The sequence below is a fragment of the Pelodiscus sinensis genome, chromosome 32, assembly GCF_052426305.1.
Source record: "Pelodiscus sinensis isolate ZL-2025 chromosome 32, ASM5242630v1, whole genome shotgun sequence".
Taxonomy (NCBI): domain Eukaryota; kingdom Metazoa; phylum Chordata; order Testudines; family Trionychidae; genus Pelodiscus; species Pelodiscus sinensis.
This window is the reverse complement of record NC_143083.1, coordinates 16,448,330-16,466,459: the sequence shown is the minus strand read 5'-3', so window position 1 is coordinate 16,466,459 and position 18,130 is coordinate 16,448,330. Positions and strand designations below refer to the sequence as shown.

Here is an 18,130-nt window from a genome sequence, read left to right as displayed (position 1 = left end):
ATCTCCCGGTACGCGATGGCTGCTCCTCTCCCAGCCGGACGGTTCTCGCCTCGCTTCGACCAAGCCCCCGAGCTCCCTGTTCTCGTTTCCGTTCCATCCCCAGACGGGAGGACACCGGGAGGGTTGACTTCTTATCGCTCGCTACCGAACACAGCAGAGGGGAAAAAACAAACAAACAACTTAGCGTTTCAGTCCGCAAGGACGCGGCATCGCTTCTCCTCCCACCATCGCACCGCAGCCTCCCACCATCGGCCACCACCTCCCGTTGCCACTACAGGAACGGGGAGTGAAAGGAGGCTTTGAATCTCTATCCACGCTCTCTTGAACCGCCTACTGCCCCTTCACCAATCCCCAAGCCACCAGGCTCCGTGCCCCAGCAGAAAGCTCTCTGCCTCAGAAGAAACATACTGCCAGGACGCTTGAAGATTTCAAAGCACGCACCTCTTACTCACACAGAGCCATGGGAAGGCCGAACGCTGAGGATCCTTCCCGTGTTCCGAGAATCACGTCCAGGCAGCTCAAGTCCATCTCGGACGATTTCTTCTCCGCCCACGGCCACGCACTGATTCCTCTGCAAGGGTGGCCGAAAAAGCCCAGCGTGAGCTCTCACTCACTAAGGTCTGTGGCTGTGGGAATACTATCCTTTAGCCCTTTCCCCCCGTCTCGCCTATGTATCGGGCCCTCTACAAGAACACTGAGTCAGTCAGCCATGACGCACCACCGCTCTCCCTTGCGCGACTGGCGTACCTGCAGAATTCCCGTTGGCTCCTGAGCCCTTAACCCTTGGAGATGCTCACCTGGAATGCCTGCAAGTGTGCTGTACAAGGACACGGCAGAAGCAGAGCAAGGACAAAGACACAGACAGAAACAGACAGACAGAACGTATTGGCCAATACGAGAGAGCAACAAGAGAGAAACACATAAGAGGCAGTCAGAAACCTTACCACCTTGCGTCTTCCTCCTCGAGCCAAGCGTCTGCTGAGAAGGACACCGTGTTCCAGAGAAACCAGCACCCCTGACAAACGGGAGCCCTGTTTCTCCCACTACCAAGGAAGCACCTCGGGAACCTCCGCTCGGACTCGCTGTCTAAGCAAACGTGACTTCCCTTCCTAGACCCGAGTGGGCCGTAAGCCAAGAGATTTCCAGACCCGACACTTATCTCCCGGTAAGCGATGGCTGCTCCGCTCCCAGCCGGACGGTTCTCGCCTCGCTTCGACCAAGCTCCCGAGCTCCCTGTTCTCGTTTCCGTTCCATCCCCAGACGGGAGGACACCGGGAGGGTTGACTTCTTATCGCTCGCTACCGAACACAGCAGAGGGGAAAAAACAAACAAACAACTTAGCGTTTCAGTCCGCAAGGACGCGGCATCGCTTCTCCTCCCACCATCGCACCGCAGCCTCCCACCATCGGCCACCACCTCCCGTTGCCACTACAGGAACGGGGAGTGAAAGGAGGCTTTGAATCTCTATCCACGCTCTCTTGAACCGCCTACTGCACCTTCACCAATCCCCAAGCCACCAGGCTCCGTGCCCCAGCAGAAAGCTCTCTGCCTCAGAAGAAACATACTGCCAGGACGCTTGAAGATTTCAAAGCACGCACCTCTTACTCACACAGAGCCATGGGAAGGCCGAACGCTGAGGATCCTTCCCGTGTTCCGAGAATCACGTCCAGGCAGCTCAAGTCCATCTCGGACGATTTCTTCTCCGCCCACAGCCACGCACTGATTCCTCTGCAAGGGTGGCCGAAAAAGCCCAGCGTGAGCTCTCACTCACTAAGGTCTGTGGCTGTGGGAATTCTATCCTTTAGCCCTTTCCCCCCGTCTCGCCTATGTATCGGGCCCTCTACAAGAACACTGAGTCAGTCAGCCATGACGCACCACCGCTCTCCCTTGCGCGACTGGCGTACCTGCAGAATTCCCGTTGGCTCCTGAGCCCTTAACCCTTGGAGATGCTCACCTGGAATGCCTGCAAGTGTGCTGTACAAGGACACGGCAGAAGCAGAGCAAGGACAAAGACACAGACAGAAACAGACAGACAGAACGTATTGGCCAATACGAGAGAGCAACAAGAGAGAAACACATAAGAGGCAGTCAGAAACCTTACCACCTTGCGTCTTCCTCCTCGAGCCAAGCGTCTGCTGAGAAGGACACCGTGTTCCAGAGAAACCAGCACCCCTGACAAACGGGAGCCCTGTTTCTCCCACTACCAAGGAAGCACCTCGGGAACCTCCGCTGGGACTCGCTGTCTAAGCAAACGTGACTTCCCTTCCTAGACCCGAGTGGGCCGTAAGCCAAGAGATTTCCAGACCCGACACTTATCTCCCGGTAAGCGATGGCTGCTCCGCTCCCAGCCGGACGGTTCTCGCCTCGCTTCGACCAAGCTCCCGAGCTCCCTGTTCTCGTTTCCGTTCCATCCCCAGACGGGAGGACACCGGGAGGGTTGACTTCTTATCGCTCGCTACCGAACACAGCAGAGGGGAAAAAACAAACAAACAACTTAGCGTTTCAGTCCGCAAGGACGCGGCATCGCTTCTCCTCCCACCATCGCACCGCAGCCTCCCACCGTCGGCCACCACCTCCCGTTGCCACTACAGGAACGGGGAGTGAAAGGAGGCTTTGAATCTCTATCCACGCTCTCTTGAACCGCCTACTGCCCCTTCACCAATCCCCAAGCCACCAGGCTCCGTGCCCCAGCAGAAAGCTCTCTGCCTCAGAAGAAACATACTGCCAGGACGCTTGAAGATTTCAAAGCACGCACCTCTTACTCACACAGAGCCATGGGAAGGCCGAACGCTGAGGATCCTTCCCGTGTTCCGAGAATCACGTCCAGGCAGCTCAAGTCCATCTCGGACGATTTCTTCTCCGCCCACAGCCACGCACTGATTCCTCTGCAAGGGTGGCCGAAAAAGCCCAGCGTGAGCTCTCACTCACTAAGGTCTGTGGCTGTGGGAATACTATCCTTTAGCCCTTTCCCCCCGTCTCGCCTATGTATCGGGCCCTCTACAAGAACACTGAGTCAGTCAGCCATGACGCACCACCGCTCTCCCTTGCGCGACTGGCGTACCTGCAGAATTCCCGTTGGCTCCTGAGCCCTTAACCCTTGGAGATGCTCACCTGGAATGCCTGCAAGTGTGCTGTACAAGGACACGGCAGAAGCAGAGCAAGGACAAAGACACAGACAGAAACAGACAGACAGAACGTATTGGCCAATACGAGAGAGCAACAAGAGAGAAACACATAAGAGGCAGTCAGAAACCTTACCACCTTGCGTCTTCCTCCTCGAGCCAAGCGTCTGCTGAGAAGGACACCGTGTTCCAGAGAAACCAGCACCCCTGACAAACGGGAGCCCTGTTTCTCCCACTACCAAGGAAGCACCTCGGGAACCTCCGCTCGGACTCGCTGTCTAAGCAAACGTGACTTCCCTTCCTAGACCCGAGTGGGCCGTAAGCCAAGAGATTTCCAGACCCGACACTTATCTCCCGGTAAGCGATGGCTGCTCCGCTCCCAGCCGGACGGTTCTCGCCTCGCTTCGACCAAGCTCCCGAGCTCCCTGTTCTCGTTTCCGTTCCATCCCCAGACGGGAGGACACCGGGAGGGTTGACTTCTTATCGCTCGCTACCGAACACAGCAGAGGGGAAAAAACAAACAAACAACTTAGCGTTTCAGTCCGCAAGGACGCGGCATCGCTTCTCCTCCCACCATCGCACCGCAGCCTCCCACCGTCGGCCACCCCCTCCCGCTGCCACTACAGGAACGGGGAGTGAAAGGAGGCTTTGAATCTCTATCCACGCTCTCTTGAACCGCCTACTGCCCCTTCACCAATCCCCAAGCCACCAGGCTCCGTGCCCCAGCAGAAAGCTCTCTGCCTCAGAAGAAACATACTGCCAGGACGCTTGAAGATTTCAAAGCACGCACCTCTTACTCACACAGAGCCATGGGAAGGCCGAACGCTGAGGACCCTTCCCGTGTTCCGAGAATCACGTCCAGGCAGCTCAAGTCCATCTCGGACGATTTCTTCTCCGCCCACGGACACGCACTGATTCCTCTGCAAGGGTGGCCGAAAAAGCCCAGCGTTAGCTCTCACTCACTAAGGTCTGTGGCTGTGGGAATTCTATCCTTTAGCCCTTTCTCCCCCTCTCGCCTATGTATCGGGTCCTCTACAAGAACACTGAGTCAGTCAGCCATGACGCATCACCGCTCTCCCTTGCGCGACTGGCGTACCTGCAGAATTCCCGTTGGCTCCTGAGCCCTTAACCCTTGGAGATGCTCACCTGGAATGCCTGCAAGTGTGCTGTACAAGGACACGGCAGAAGCAGAGCAAGGACAAAGACACAGACAGAAACAGACAGACAGAACGTATTGGCCAATACGAGAGAGCAACAAGAGAGAAACACATAAGAGGCAGTCAGAAACCTTACCACCTTGCGTCTTCCTCCTCGAGCCAAGCGTCTGCTGAGAAGGACACCGTGTTCCAGAGAAACCAGCACCCCTGACAAACGGGAGCCCTGTTTCTCCCACTACCAAGGAAGCACCTCGGGAACCTCCGCTCGGACTCGCTGTCTAAGCAAACGTGACTTCCCTTCCTAGACCCGAGTGGGCCGTAAGCCAAGAGATTTCCAGACCCGACACTTATCTCCCGGTAAGCGATGGCTGCTCCGCTCCCAGCCGGACGGTTCTCGCCTCGCTTCGACCAAGCTCCCGAGCTCCCTGTTCTCGTTTCCGTTCCATCCCCAGACGGGAGGACACCGGGAGGGTTGACTTCTTATCGCTCGCTACCGAACACAGCAGAGGGGAAAAAACAAACAAACAACTTAGCGTTTCAGTCCGCAAGGACGCGGCATCGCTTCTCCTCCCACCATCGCACCGCAGCCTCCCACCGTCGGCCACCCCCTCCCGCTGCCACTACAGGAACGGGGAGTGAAAGGAGGCTTTGAATCTCTATCCACGCTCTCTTGAATCGCCTACTGCCCCTTCACCAATCCCCAAGCCACCAGGCTCCGTGCCCCAGCAGAAAGCTCTCTGCCTCAGAAGAAACATACTGCCAGGACGCTTGAAGATTTCAAAGCACGCACCTCTTACTCACACAGAGCCATGGGAAGGCCGAACGCTGAGGACCCTTCCCGTGTTCCGAGAATCACGTCCAGGCAGCTCAAGTCCATCTTGGACGCTATCTTCTCAGCCCACGGCCACGCACTGATTCCTCTGCAAGGGTGGCCGAAAAAGCCCAGCGTTAGCTCTCACTCACTAAGGTCTGTGGCTGTGGGAATTCTATCCTTTAGCCCTTTCCCCCCGTCTCGCCTATGTATCGGGCCCTCTACAAGAACACTGAGTCAGTCAGCCATGACGCACCACCGCTCTCCCTTGCGCGACTGGCGTACCTGCAGAATTCCCGTTGGCTCCTGAGCCCTTAACCCTTGGAGATGCTCACCTGGAATGCCTGCAAGTGTGCTGTACAAGGACACGGCAGAAGCAGAGCAAGGACAAAGACACAGACAGAAACAGACAGACAGAACGTATTGGCCAATACGAGAGAGCAACAAGAGAGAAACACATAAGAGGCAGTCAGAAACCTTACCACCTTGCGTCTTCCTCCTCGAGCCAAGCGTCTGCTGAGAAGGACACCGTGTTTCAGAGAAACCAGCACCCCTGACAAACGGAAGCCCTGTTTCTCCCACTACCAAGGAAGCACCTCGGGAACCTCCGCTCGGACTCGCTGTCTAAGCAAACGTGACTTCCCTTCCTAGACCCGAGTGGGCCGTAAGCCAAGAGATTTCCAGACCCGACACTTATCTCCCGGTAAGCGATGGCTGCTCCGCTCCCAGCCGGACGGTTCTCGCCTCGCTTCGACCAAGCTCCCGAGCTCCCTGTTCTCGTTTCCGTTCCATCCCCAGACGGGAGGACACCGGGAGGGTTGACTTCTTATCGCTCGCTACCGAACACAGCAGAGGGGAAAAAACAAACAAACAACTTAGCGTTTCAGTCCGCAAGGACGCGGCATCGCTTCTCCTCCCACCATCGCACCGCAGTCTCCCACCATCGGCCACCACCTCCCGCTGCCACTACAGGAACGGGGAGTGAAAGGAGGCTTTGAATCTCTATCCACGCTCTCTTGAACCGCCTACTGCCCCTTCACCAATCCCCAAGCCACCAGGCTCCGTGCCCCAGCAGAAAGCTCTCTGCCTCAGAAGAAACATACTGCCAGGACGCTTGAAGATTTCAAAGCACGCACCTCTTACTCACACAGAGCCATGGGAAGGCCGAACGCTGAGGATCCTTCCCGTGTTCCGAGAATCACGTCCAGGCAGCTCAAGTCCATCTCGGACGATTTCTTCTCCGCCCACAGCCACGCACTGATTCCTCTGCAAGGGTGGCCGAAAAAGCCCAGCGTGAGCTCTCACTCACTAAGGTCTGTGGCTGTGGGAATACTATCCTTTAGCCCTTTCCCCCCGTCTCGCCTATGTATCGGGCCCTCTACAAGAACACTGAGTCAGTCAGCCATGACGCACCACCGCTCTCCCTTGCGCGACTGGCGTACCTGCAGAATTCCCGTTGGCTCCTGAGCCCTTAACCCTTGGAGATGCTCACCTGGAATGCCTGCAAGTGTGCTGTACAAGGACACGGCAGAAGCAGAGCAAGGACAAAGACACAGACAGAAACAGACAGACAGAACGTATTGGCCAATACGAGAGAGCAACAAGAGAGAAACACATAAGAGGCAGTCAGAAACCTTACCACCTTGCGTCTTCCTCCTCGAGCCAAGCGTCTGCTGAGAAGGACACCGTGTTCCAGAGAAACCAGCACCCCTGACAAACGGGAGCCCTGTTTCTCCCACTACCAAGGAAGCACCTCGGGAACCTCCGCTCGGACTCGCTGTCTAAGCAAACGTGACTTCCCTTCCTAGACCCGAGTGGGCCGTAAGCCAAGAGATTTCCAGACCCGACACTTATCTCCCGGTAAGCGATGGCTGCTCCGCTCCCAGCCGGACGGTTCTCGCCTCGCTTCGACCAAGCTCCCGAGCTCCCTGTTCTCGTTTCCGTTCCATCCCCAGACGGGAGGACACCGGGAGGGTTGACTTCTTATCGCTCGCTACCGAACACAGCAGAGGGGAAAAAACAAACAAACAACTTAGCGTTTCAGTCCGCAAGGACGCGGCATCGCTTCTCCTCCCACCATCGCACCGCAGTCTCCCACCATCGGCCACCCCCTCCCGCTGCCACTACAGGAACGGGGAGTGAAAGGAGGCTTTGAATCTCTATCCACGCTCTCTTGAACCGCCTACCGCCCCTTCACCAATCCCCAAGCCACCAGGCTCCGTGCCCCAGCAGAAAGCTCTCTGCCTCAGAAGAAACATACTGCCAGGACGCTTGAAGATTTCAAAGCACGCACCTCTTACTCACACAGAGCCATGGGAAGGCCGAACGCTGAGGACCCTTCCCGTGTTCCGAGAATCACGTCCAGGCAGCTCAAGTCCATCTCGGACGATTTCTTCTCCGCCCACGGCCACGCACTGATTCCTCTGCAAGGGTGGCCGAAAAAGCCCAGCGTTAGCTCTCACTCACTAAGGTCTGTGGCTGTGGGAATTCTATCCTTTAGCCCTTTCCCCCCGTCTCGCCTATGTATCGGGCCCTCTACAAGAACACTGAGTCAGTCAGCCATGACGCACCACCGCTCTCCCTTGCGCGACTGGCGTACCTGCAGAATTCCCGTTGGCTCCTGAGCCCTTAACCCTTGGAGATGCTCACCTGGAATGCCTGCAAGTGTGCTGTACAAGGACACGGCAGAAGCAGAGCAAGGACAAAGACACAGACAGAAACAGACAGACAGAACGTATTGGCCAATACGAGAGAGCAACAAGAGAGAAACACATAAGAGGCAGTCAGAAACCTTACCACCTTGCGTCTTCCTCCTCGAGCCAAGCGTCTGCTGAGAAGGACACCGTGTTCCAGAGAAACCAGCACCCCTGACAAACGGGAGCCCTGTTTCTCCCACTACCAAGGAAGCACCTCGGGAACCTCCGCTCGGACTCGCTGTCTAAGCAAACGTGACTTCCCTTCCTAGACCCGAGTGGGCCGTAAGCCAAGAGATTTCCAGACCCGACACTTATCTCCCGGTAAGCGATGGCTGCTCCGCTCCCAGCCGGACGGTTCTCGCCTCGCTTCGACCAAGCTCCCGAGCTCCCTGTTCTCGTTTCCGTTCCATCCCCAGACGGGAGGACACCGGGAGGGTTGACTTCTTATCGCTCGCTACCGAACACAGCAGAGGGGAAAAAACAAACAAACAACTTAGCGTTTCAGTCCGCAAGGACGCGGCATCGCTTCTCCTCCCACCATCGCACCGCAGTCTCCCACCGTCGGCCACCACCTCCCGCTGCCACTACAGGAACGGGGAGTGAAAGGAGGCTTTGAATCTCTATCCACGCTCTCTTGAACCGCCTACCGCCCCTTCACCAATCCCCAAGCCACCAGGCTCCGTGCCCCAGCAGAAAGCTCTCTGCCTCAGAAGAAACATACTGCCAGGACGCTTGAAGATTTCAAAGCACGCACCTCTTACTCACACAGAGCCATGGGAAGGCCGACCGCTGAGGATCCTTCCCGTGTTCCGAGAATCACGTCCAGGCAGCTCAAGTCCATCTCGGACGATTTCTTCTCCGCCCACGGCCACGCACTGATTCCTCTGCAAGGGTGGCCGAAAAAGCCCAGCGTTAGCTCTCACTCACTAAGGTCTGTGGCTGTGGGAATACTATCCTTTAGCCCTTTCCCCCCGTCTCGCCTATGTATCGGGCCCTCTACAAGAACACTGAGTCAGTCAGCCATGACGCACCACCGCTCTCCCTTGCGCGACTGGCGTACCTGCAGAATTCCCGTTGGCTCCTGAGCCCTTAACCCTTGAAGATGCTCACCTGGAATGCCTGCAAGTGTGCTGTACAAGGACACGGCAGAAGCAGAGCAAGGACAAAGACACAGACAGAAACAGACAGACAGAACGTATTGGCCAATACGAGAGAGCAACAAGAGAGAAACACATAAGAGGCAGTCAGAAACCTTACCACCTTGCGTCTTCCTCCTCGAGCCAAGCGTCTGCTGAGAAGGACACCGTGTTCCAGAGAAACCAGCACCCCTGACAAACGGGAGCCCTGTTTCTCCCACTACCAAGGAAGCACCTCGGGAACCTCCGCTCGGACTCGCTGTCTAAGCAAACGTGACTTCCCTTCCTAGACCCGAGTGGGCCGTAAGCCAAGAGATTTCCAGACCCGACACTTATCTCCCGGTAAGCGATGGCTGCTCCGCTCCCAGCCGGACGGTTCTCGCCTCGCTTCGACCAAGCTCCCGAGCTCCCTGTTCTCGTTTCCGTTCCATCCCCAGACGGGAGGACACCGGGAGGGTTGACTTCTTATCGCTCGCTACCGAACACAGCAGAGGGGAAAAAACAAACAAACAACTTAGCGTTTCAGTCCGCAAGGACGCGGCATCGCTTCTCCTCCCACCATCGCACCGCAGCCTCCCACCATCGGCCACCACCTCCCGTTGCCACTACAGGAACGGGGAGTGAAAGGAGGCTTTGAATCTCTATCCACGCTCTCTTGAACCGCCTACTGCCCCTTCACCAATCCCCAAGCCACCAGGCTCCGTGCCCCAGCAGAAAGCTCTCTGCCTCAGAAGAAACATACTGCCAGGACGCTTGAAGATTTCAAAGCACGCACCTCTTACTCACACAGAGCCATGGGAAGGCCGACCGCTGATGATCCTTCCCGTGTTCCGAGAATCACGTCCAGGCAGCTCAAGTCCATCTCGGACGATTTCTTCTCCGCCCACGGCCACGCACTGATTCCTCTGCAAGGGTGGCCGAAAAAGCCCAGCGTTAGCTCTCACTCACTAAGGTCTGTGGCTGTGGGAATACTATCCTTTAGCCCTTTCCCCCCGTCTCGCCTATGTATCGGGCCCTCTACAAGAACACTGAGTCAGTCAGCCATGACGCACCACCGCTCTCCCTTGCGCGACTGGCGTACCTGCAGAATTCCCGTTGGCTCCTGAGCCCTTAACCCTTGAAGATGCTCACCTGGAATGCCTGCAAGTGTGCTGTACAAGGACACGGCAGAAGCAGAGCAAGGACAAAGACACAGACAGAAACAGACAGACAGAACGTATTGGCCAATACGAGAGAGCAACAAGAGAGAAACACATAAGAGGCAGTCAGAAACCTTACCACCTTGCGTCTTCCTCCTCGAGCCAAGCGTCTGCTGAGAAGGACACCGTGTTTCAGAGAAACCAGCACCCCTGACAAACGGAAGCCCTGTTTCTCCCACTACCAAGGAAGCACCTCGGGAACCTCCGCTGGGACTCGCTGTCTAAGCAAACGTGACTTCCCTTCCTAGACCCGAGTGGGCCGTAAGCCAAGAGATTTCCAGACCCGACACTTATCTCCCGGTAAGCGATGGCTGCTCCGCTCCCAGCCGGACGGTTCTCGCCTCGCTTCGACCAAGCTCCCGAGCTCCCTGTTCTCGTTTCCGTTCCATCCCCAGACGGGAGGACACCGGGAGGGTTGACTTCTTATCGCTCGCTACCGAACACAGCAGAGGGGAAAAAACAAACAAACAACTTAGCGTTTCAGTCCGCAAGGACGCGGCATCGCTTCTCCTCCCACCATCGCACCGCAGTCTCCCACCGTCGGCCACCACCTCCCGTTGCCACTACAGGAACGGGGAGTGAAAGGAGGCTTTGAATCTCTATCCACGCTCTCTTGAACCGCCTACCGCCCCTTCACCAATCCCCAAGCCACCAGGCTCCGTGCCCCAGCAGAAAGCTCTCTGCCTCAGAAGAAACATACTGCCAGGACGCTTGAAGATTTCAAAGCACGCACCTCTTACTCACACAGAGCCATGGGAAGGCCGAACGCTGAGGACCCTTCCCGTGTTCCGAGAATCACGTCCAGGCAGCTCAAGTCCATCTCGGACGCTATCTTCTCAGCCCACGGCCACGCACTGATTCCTCTGCAAGGGTGGCCGAAAAAGCCCAGCGTTAGCTCTCACTCACTAAGGTCTGTGGCTGTGGGAATTCTATCCTTTAGCCCTTTCCCCCCGTCTCGCCTATGTATCGGGCCCTCTACAAGAACACTGAGTCAGTCAGCCATGACGCACCACCGCTCTCCCTTGCGCGACTGGCGTACCTGCAGAATTCCCGTTGGCTCCTGAGCCCTTAACCCTTGGAGATGCTCACCTGGAATGCCTGCAAGTGTGCTGTACAAGGACACGGCAGAAGCAGAGCAAGGACAAAGACACAGACAGAAACAGACAGACAGAACGTATTGGCCAATACGAGAGAGCAACAAGAGAGAAACACATAAGAGGCAGTCAGAAACCTTACCACCTTGCGTCTTCCTCCTCGAGCCAAGCGTCTGCTGAGAAGGACACCGTGTTTCAGAGAAACCAGCACCCCTGACAAACGGAAGCCCTGTTTCTCCCACTACCAAGGAAGCACCTCGGGAACCTCCGCTCGGACTCGCTGTCTAAGCAAACGTGACTTCCCTTCCTAGACCCGAGTGGGCCGTAAGCCAAGAGATTTCCAGACCCGACACTTATCTCCCGGTAAGCGATGGCTGCTCCGCTCCCAGCCGGACGGTTCTCGCCTCGCTTCGACCAAGCTCCCGAGCTCGCTGTTCTCGTTTCCGTTCCATCCCCAGACGGGAGGACACCGGGAGGGTTGACTTCTTATCGCTCGCTACCGAACACAGCAGAGGGGAAAAAACAAACAAACAACTTAGCGTTTCAGTCCGCAAGGACGCGGCATCGCTTCTCCTCCCACCATCGCACCGCAGCCTCCCACCATCGGCCACCACCTCCCGTTGCCACTACAGGAACGGGGAGTGAAAGGAGGCTTTGAATCTCTATCCACGCTCTCTTGAACCGCCTACCGCCCCTTCACCAATCCCCAAGCCACCAGGCTCCGTGCCCCAGCAGAAAGCTCTCTGCCTCAGAAGAAACATACTGCCAGGACGCTTGAAGATTTCAAAGCACGCACCTCTTACTCACACAGAGCCATGGGAAGGCCGACCGCTGATGATCCTTCCCGTGTTCCGAGAATCACGTCCAGGCAGCTCAAGTCCATCTCGGACGATTTCTTCTCCGCCCACGGCCACGCACTGATTCCTCTGCAAGGGTGGCCGAAAAAGCCCAGCGTTAGCTCTCACTCACTAAGGTCTGTGGCTGTGGGAATTCTATCCTTTAGCCCTTTCTCCCCCTCTCGCCTATGTATCGGGTCCTCTACAAGAACACTGAGTCAGTCAGCCATGACGCACCACCGCTCTCCCTTGCGCGACTGGCGTACCTGCAGAATTCCCGTTGGCTCCTGAGCCCTTAACCCTTGAAGATGCTCACCTGGAATGCCTGCAAGTGTGCTGTACAAGGACACGGCAGAAGCAGAGCAAGGACAAAGACACAGACAGAAACAGACAGACAGAACGTATTGGCCAATACGAGAGAGCAACAAGAGAGAAACACATAAGAGGCAGTCAGAAACCTTACCACCTTGCGTCTTCCTCCTCGAGCCAAGCGTCTGCTGAGAAGGACACCGTGTTCCAGAGAAACCAGCACCCCTGACAAACGGGAGCCCTGTTTCTCCCACTACCAAGGAAGCACCTCGGGAACCTCCGCTGGGACTCGCTGTCTAAGCAAACGTGACTTCCCTTCCTAGACCCGAGTGGGCCGTAAGCCAAGAGATTTCCAGACCCGACACTTATCTCCCGGTAAGCGATGGCTGCTCCGCTCCCAGCCGGACGGTTCTCGCCTCGCTTCGACCAAGCTCCCGAGCTCCCTGTTCTCGTTTCCGTTCCATCCCCAGACGGGAGGACACCGGGAGGGTTGACTTCTTATCGCTCGCTACCGAACACAGCAGAGGGGAAAAAACAAACAAACAACTTAGCGTTTCAGTCCGCAAGGACGCGGCATCGCTTCTCCTCCCACCATCGCACCGCAGTCTCCCACCGTCGGCCACCACCTCCCGTTGCCACTACAGGAACGGGGAGTGAAAGGAGGCTTTGAATCTCTATCCACGCTCTCTTGAACCGCCTACCGCCCCTTCACCAATCCCCAAGCCACCAGGCTCCGTGCCCCAGCAGAAAGCTCTCTGCCTCAGAAGAAACATACTGCCAGGACGCTTGAAGATTTCAAAGCACGCACCTCTTACTCACACAGAGCCATGGGAAGGCCGAACGCTGAGGACCCTTCCCGTGTTCCGAGAATCACGTCCAGGCAGCTCAAGTCCATCTCGGACGCTATCTTCTCCGCCCACGGCCACGCACTGATTCCTCTGCAAGGGTGGCCGAAAAAGCCCAGCGTTAGCTCTCACTCACTAAGGTCTGTGGCTGTGGGAATTCTATCCTTTAGCCCTTTCCCCCCGTCTCGCCTATGTATCGGGCCCTCTACAAGAACACTGAGTCAGTCAGCCATGACGCACCACCGCTCTCCCTTGCGCGACTGGCGTACCTGCAGAATTCCCGTTGGCTCCTGAGCCCTTAACCCTTGGAGATGCTCACCTGGAATGCCTGCAAGTGTGCTGTACAAGGACACGGCAGAAGCAGAGCAAGGACAAAGACACAGACAGAAACAGACAGACAGAACGTATTGGCCAATACGAGAGAGCAACAAGAGAGAAACACATAAGAGGCAGTCAGAAACCTTACCACCTTGCGTCTTCCTCCTCGAGCCAAGCGTCTGCTGAGAAGGACACCGTGTTCCAGAGAAACCAGCACCCCTGACAAACGGGAGCCCTGTTTCTCCCACTACCAAGGAAGCACCTCGGGAACCTCCGCTCGGACTCGCTGTCTAAGCAAACGTGACTTCCCTTCCTAGACCCGAGTGGGCCGTAAGCCAAGAGATTTCCAGACCCGACACTTATCTCCCGGTAAGCGATGGCTGCTCCGCTCCCAGCCGGACGGTTCTCGCCTCGCTTCGACCAAGCTCCCGAGCTCGCTGTTCTCGTTTCCGTTCCATCCCCAGACGGGAGGACACCGGGAGGGTTGACTTCTTATCGCTCGCTACCGAACACAGCAGAGGGGAAAAAACAAACAAACAACTTAGCGTTTCAGTCCGCAAGGACGCGGCATCGCTTCTCCTCCCACCATCGCACCGCAGCCTCCCACCGTCGGCCACCCCCTCCCGCTGCCACTACAGGAACGGGGAGTGAAAGGAGGCTTTGAATCTCTATCCACGCTCTCTTGAACCGCCTACTGCCCCTTCACCAATCCCCAAGCCACCAGGCTCCGTGCCCCAGCAGAAAGCTCTCTGCCTCAGAAGAAACATACTGCCAGGACGCTTGAAGATTTCAAAGCACGCACCTCTTACTCACACAGAGCCATGGGAAGGCCGAACGCTGAGGACCCTTCCCGTGTTCCGAGAATCACGTCCAGGCAGCTCAAGTCCATCTCGGACGATTTCTTCTCCGCCCACGGCCACGCACTGATTCCTCTGCAAGGGTGGCCGAAAAAGCCCAGCGTTAGCTCTCACTCACTAAGGTCTGTGGCTGTGGGAATTCTATCCTTTAGCCCTTTCCCCCCGTCTCGCCTATGTATCGGGCCCTCTACAAGAACACTGAGTCAGTCAGCCATGACGCACCACCGCTCTCCCTTGCGCGACTGGCGTACCTGCAGAATTCCCGTTGGCTCCTGAGCCCTTAACCCTTGGAGATGCTCACCTGGAATGCCTGCAAGTGTGCTGTACAAGGACACGGCAGAAGCAGAGCAAGGACAAAGACACAGACAGAAACAGACAGACAGAACGTATTGGCCAATACGAGAGAGCAACAAGAGAGAAACACATAAGAGGCAGTCAGAAACCTTACCACCTTGCGTCTTCCTCCTCGAGCCAAGCGTCTGCTGAGAAGGACACCGTGTTCCAGAGAAACCAGCACCCCTGACAAACGGAAGCCCTGTTTCTCCCACTACCAAGGAAGCACCTCGGGAACCTCCGCTCGGACTCGCTGTCTAAGCAAACGTGACTTCCCTTCCTAGACCCGAGTGGGCCGTAAGCCAAGAGATTTCCAGACCCGACACTTATCTCCCGGTAAGCGATGGCTGCTCCGCTCCCAGCCGGACGGTTCTCGCCTCGCTTCGACCAAGCTCCCGAGCTCCCTGTTCTCGTTTCCGTTCCATCCCCAGACGGGAGGACACCGGGAGGGTTGACTTCTTATCGCTCGCTACCGAACACAGCAGAGGGGAAAAAACAAACAAACAACTTAGCGTTTCAGTCCGCAAGGACGCGGCATCGCTTCTCCTCCCACCATCGCACCGCAGCCTCCCACCGTCGGCCACCACCTCCCGTTGCCACTACAGGAACGGGGAGTGAAAGGAGGCTTTGAATCTCTATCCACGCTCTCTTGAACCGCCTACCGCCCCTTCACCAATCCCCAAGCCACCAGGCTCCGTGCCCCAGCAGAAAGCTCTCTGCCTCAGAAGAAACATACTGCCAGGACGCTTGAAGATTTCAAAGCACGCACCTCTTACTCACACAGAGCCATGGGAAGGCCGAACGCTGAGGACCCTTCCCGTGTTCCGAGAATCACGTCCAGGCAGCTCAAGTCCATCTCGGACGATTTCTTCTCCGCCCACGGCCACGCACTGATTCCTCTGCAAGGGTGGCCGAAAAAGCCCAGCGTTAGCTCTCACTCACTAAGGTCTGTGGCTGTGGGAATTCTATCCTTTAGCCCTTTCCCCCCGTCTCGCCTATGTATCGGGCCCTCTACAAGAACACTGAGTCAGTCAGCCATGACGCACCACCGCTCTCCCTTGCGCGACTGGCGTACCTGCAGAATTCCCGTTGGCTCCTGAGCCCTTAACCCTTGGAGATGCTCACCTGGAATGCCTGCAAGTGTGCTGTACAAGGACACGGCAGAAGCAGAGCAAGGACAAAGACACAGACAGAAACAGACAGACAGAACGTATTGGCCAATACGAGAGAGCAACAAGAGAGAAACACATAAGAGGCAGTCAGAAACCTTACCACCTTGCGTCTTCCTCCTCGAGCCAAGCGTCTGCTGAGAAGGACACCGTGTTCCAGAGAAACCAGCACCCCTGACAAACGGGAGCCCTGTTTCTCCCACTACCAAGGAAGCACCTCGGGAACCTCCGCTGGGACTCGCTGTCTAAGCAAACGTGACTTCCCTTCCTAGACCCGAGTGGGCCGTAAGCCAAGAGATTTCCAGACCCGACACTTATCTCCCGGTAAGCGATGGCTGCTCCGCTCCCAGCCGGACGGTTCTCGCCTCGCTTCGACCAAGCTCCCGAGCTCCCTGTTCTCGTTTCCGTTCCATCCCCAGACGGGAGGACACCGGGAGGGTTGACTTCTTATCGCTCGCTACCGAACACAGCAGAGGGGAAAAAACAAACAAACAACTTAGCGTTTCAGTCCGCAAGGACGCGGCATCGCTTCTCCTCCCACCATCGCACCGCAGCCTCCCACCATCGGCCACCCCCTCCCGCTGCCACTACAGGAACGGGGAGTGAAAGGAGGCTTTGAATCTCTATCCACGCTCTCTTGAACCGCCTACCGCCCCTTCACCAATCCCCAAGCCACCAGGCTCCGTGCCCCAGCAGAAAGCTCTCTGCCTCAGAAGAAACATACTGCCAGGACGCTTGAAGATTTCAAAGCACGCACCTCTTACTCACACAGAGCCATGGGAAGGCCGACCGCTGATGATCCTTCCCGTGTTCCGAGAATCACGTCCAGGCAGCTCAAGTCCATCTCGGACGATTTCTTCTCCGCCCACAGCCACGCACTGATTCCTCTGCAAGGGTGGCCGAAAAAGCCCAGCGTGAGCTCTCACTCACTAAGGTCTGTGGCTGTGGGAATACTATCCTTTAGCCCTTTCCCCCCGTCTCGCCTATGTATCGGGCCCTCTACAAGAACACTGAGTCAGTCAGCCATGACGCACCACCGCTCTCCCTTGCGCGACTGGCGTACCTGCAGAATTCCCGTTGGCTCCTGAGCCCTTAACCCTTGAAGATGCTCACCTGGAATGCTGGCAAGTGTGCTGTACAAGGACACGGCAGAAGCAGAGCAAGGACAAAGACACAGACAGAAACAGACAGACAGAACGTATTGGCCAATACGAGAGAGCAACAAGAGAGAAACACATAAGAGGCAGTCAGAAACCTTACCACCTTGCGTCTTCCTCCTCGAGCCAAGCGTCTGCTGAGAAGGACACCGTGTTCCAGAGAAACCAGCACCCCTGACAAACGGGAGCCCTGTTTCTCCCACTACCAAGGAAGCACCTCGGGAACCTCCGCTGGGACTCGCTGTCTAAGCAAACGTGACTTCCCTTCCTAGACCCGAGTGGGCCGTAAGCCAAGAGATTTCCAGACCCGACACTTATCTCCCGGTAAGCGATGGCTGCTCCGCTCCCAGCCGGACGGTTCTCGCCTCGCTTCGACCAAGCTCCCGAGCTCGCTGTTCTCGTTTCCGTTCCATCCCCAGACGGGAGGACACCGGGAGGGTTGACTTCTTATCGCTCGCTACCGAACACAGCAGAGGGGAAAAAACAAACAAACAACTTAGCGTTTCAGTCCGCAAGGACGCGGCATCGCTTCTCCTCCCACCATCGCACCGCACCCTCCCACCGTCGGCCACCCCCTCCCGCTGCCACTACAGGAACGGGGAGTGAAAGGAGGCTTTGAATCTCTATCCACGCTCTCTTGAACCGCCTACCGCCCCTTCACCAATCCCCAAGCCACCAGGCTCCGTGCCCCAGCAGAAAGCTCTCTGCCTCAGAAGAAACATACTGCCAGGACGCTTGAAGATTTCAAAGCACGCACCTCTTACTCACACAGAGCCATGGGAAGGCCGAACGCTGAGGACCCTTCCCGTGTTCCGAGAATCACGTCCAGGCAGCTCAAGTCCATCTTGGACGCTATCTTCTCAGCCCACGGCCACGCACTGATTCCTCTGCAAGGGTGGCCGAAAAAGCCCAGCGTTAGCTCTCACTCACTAAGGTCTGTGGCTGTGGGAATTCTATCCTTTAGCCCTTTCCCCCCGTCTCGCCTATGTATCGGGCCCTCTACAAGAACACTGAGTCAGTCAGCCATGACGCACCACCGCTCTCCCTTGCGCGACTGGCGTACCTGCAGAATTCCCGTTGGCTCCTGAGCC

At 56.8% G+C, this 18,130-nt stretch overlaps 4 long non-coding RNA genes across 4 annotated transcripts; all 4 read right to left on the bottom strand.

Annotated features, from left to right (window-relative positions):
• Window positions 1-447: 447 nt before the first annotated feature.
• LOC142824952 (uncharacterized) lies at window positions 448-3,730 on the bottom strand. Its single transcript, XR_012899503.2, has 3 exons — window positions 2,756-3,730; window positions 1,599-2,455; window positions 448-1,298 (listed from the first exon to the last, which is right to left on the bottom strand). It is a non-coding gene; the product is annotated as an uncharacterized LOC142824952 (long non-coding RNA).
• A 1,149-nt stretch (window positions 3,731-4,879) lies between these two features.
• Window positions 4,880-8,236, bottom strand: LOC149520898 (uncharacterized). The gene is made up of 3 exons (XR_016348215.1): window positions 7,384-8,236; window positions 6,227-7,083; window positions 4,880-5,926 (listed from the first exon to the last, which is right to left on the bottom strand). It is a non-coding gene; the product is annotated as an uncharacterized LOC149520898 (long non-coding RNA).
• Window positions 8,237-8,724: 488 nt separating this feature from the next.
• Window positions 8,725-11,705, bottom strand: LOC149520897 (uncharacterized). Its single transcript, XR_016348206.1, has 3 exons — window positions 10,855-11,705; window positions 9,698-10,554; window positions 8,725-9,397 (listed from the first exon to the last, which is right to left on the bottom strand). It is a non-coding gene; the product is annotated as an uncharacterized LOC149520897 (long non-coding RNA).
• Window positions 11,706-14,224: 2,519 nt separating this feature from the next.
• LOC142824213 (uncharacterized) lies at window positions 14,225-17,490 on the bottom strand. The gene is made up of 3 exons (XR_016348222.1): window positions 16,640-17,490; window positions 15,483-16,339; window positions 14,225-15,182 (listed from the first exon to the last, which is right to left on the bottom strand). It is a non-coding gene; the product is annotated as an uncharacterized LOC142824213 (long non-coding RNA).
• Between the last annotated feature and the right edge of the window lie 640 nt (window positions 17,491-18,130).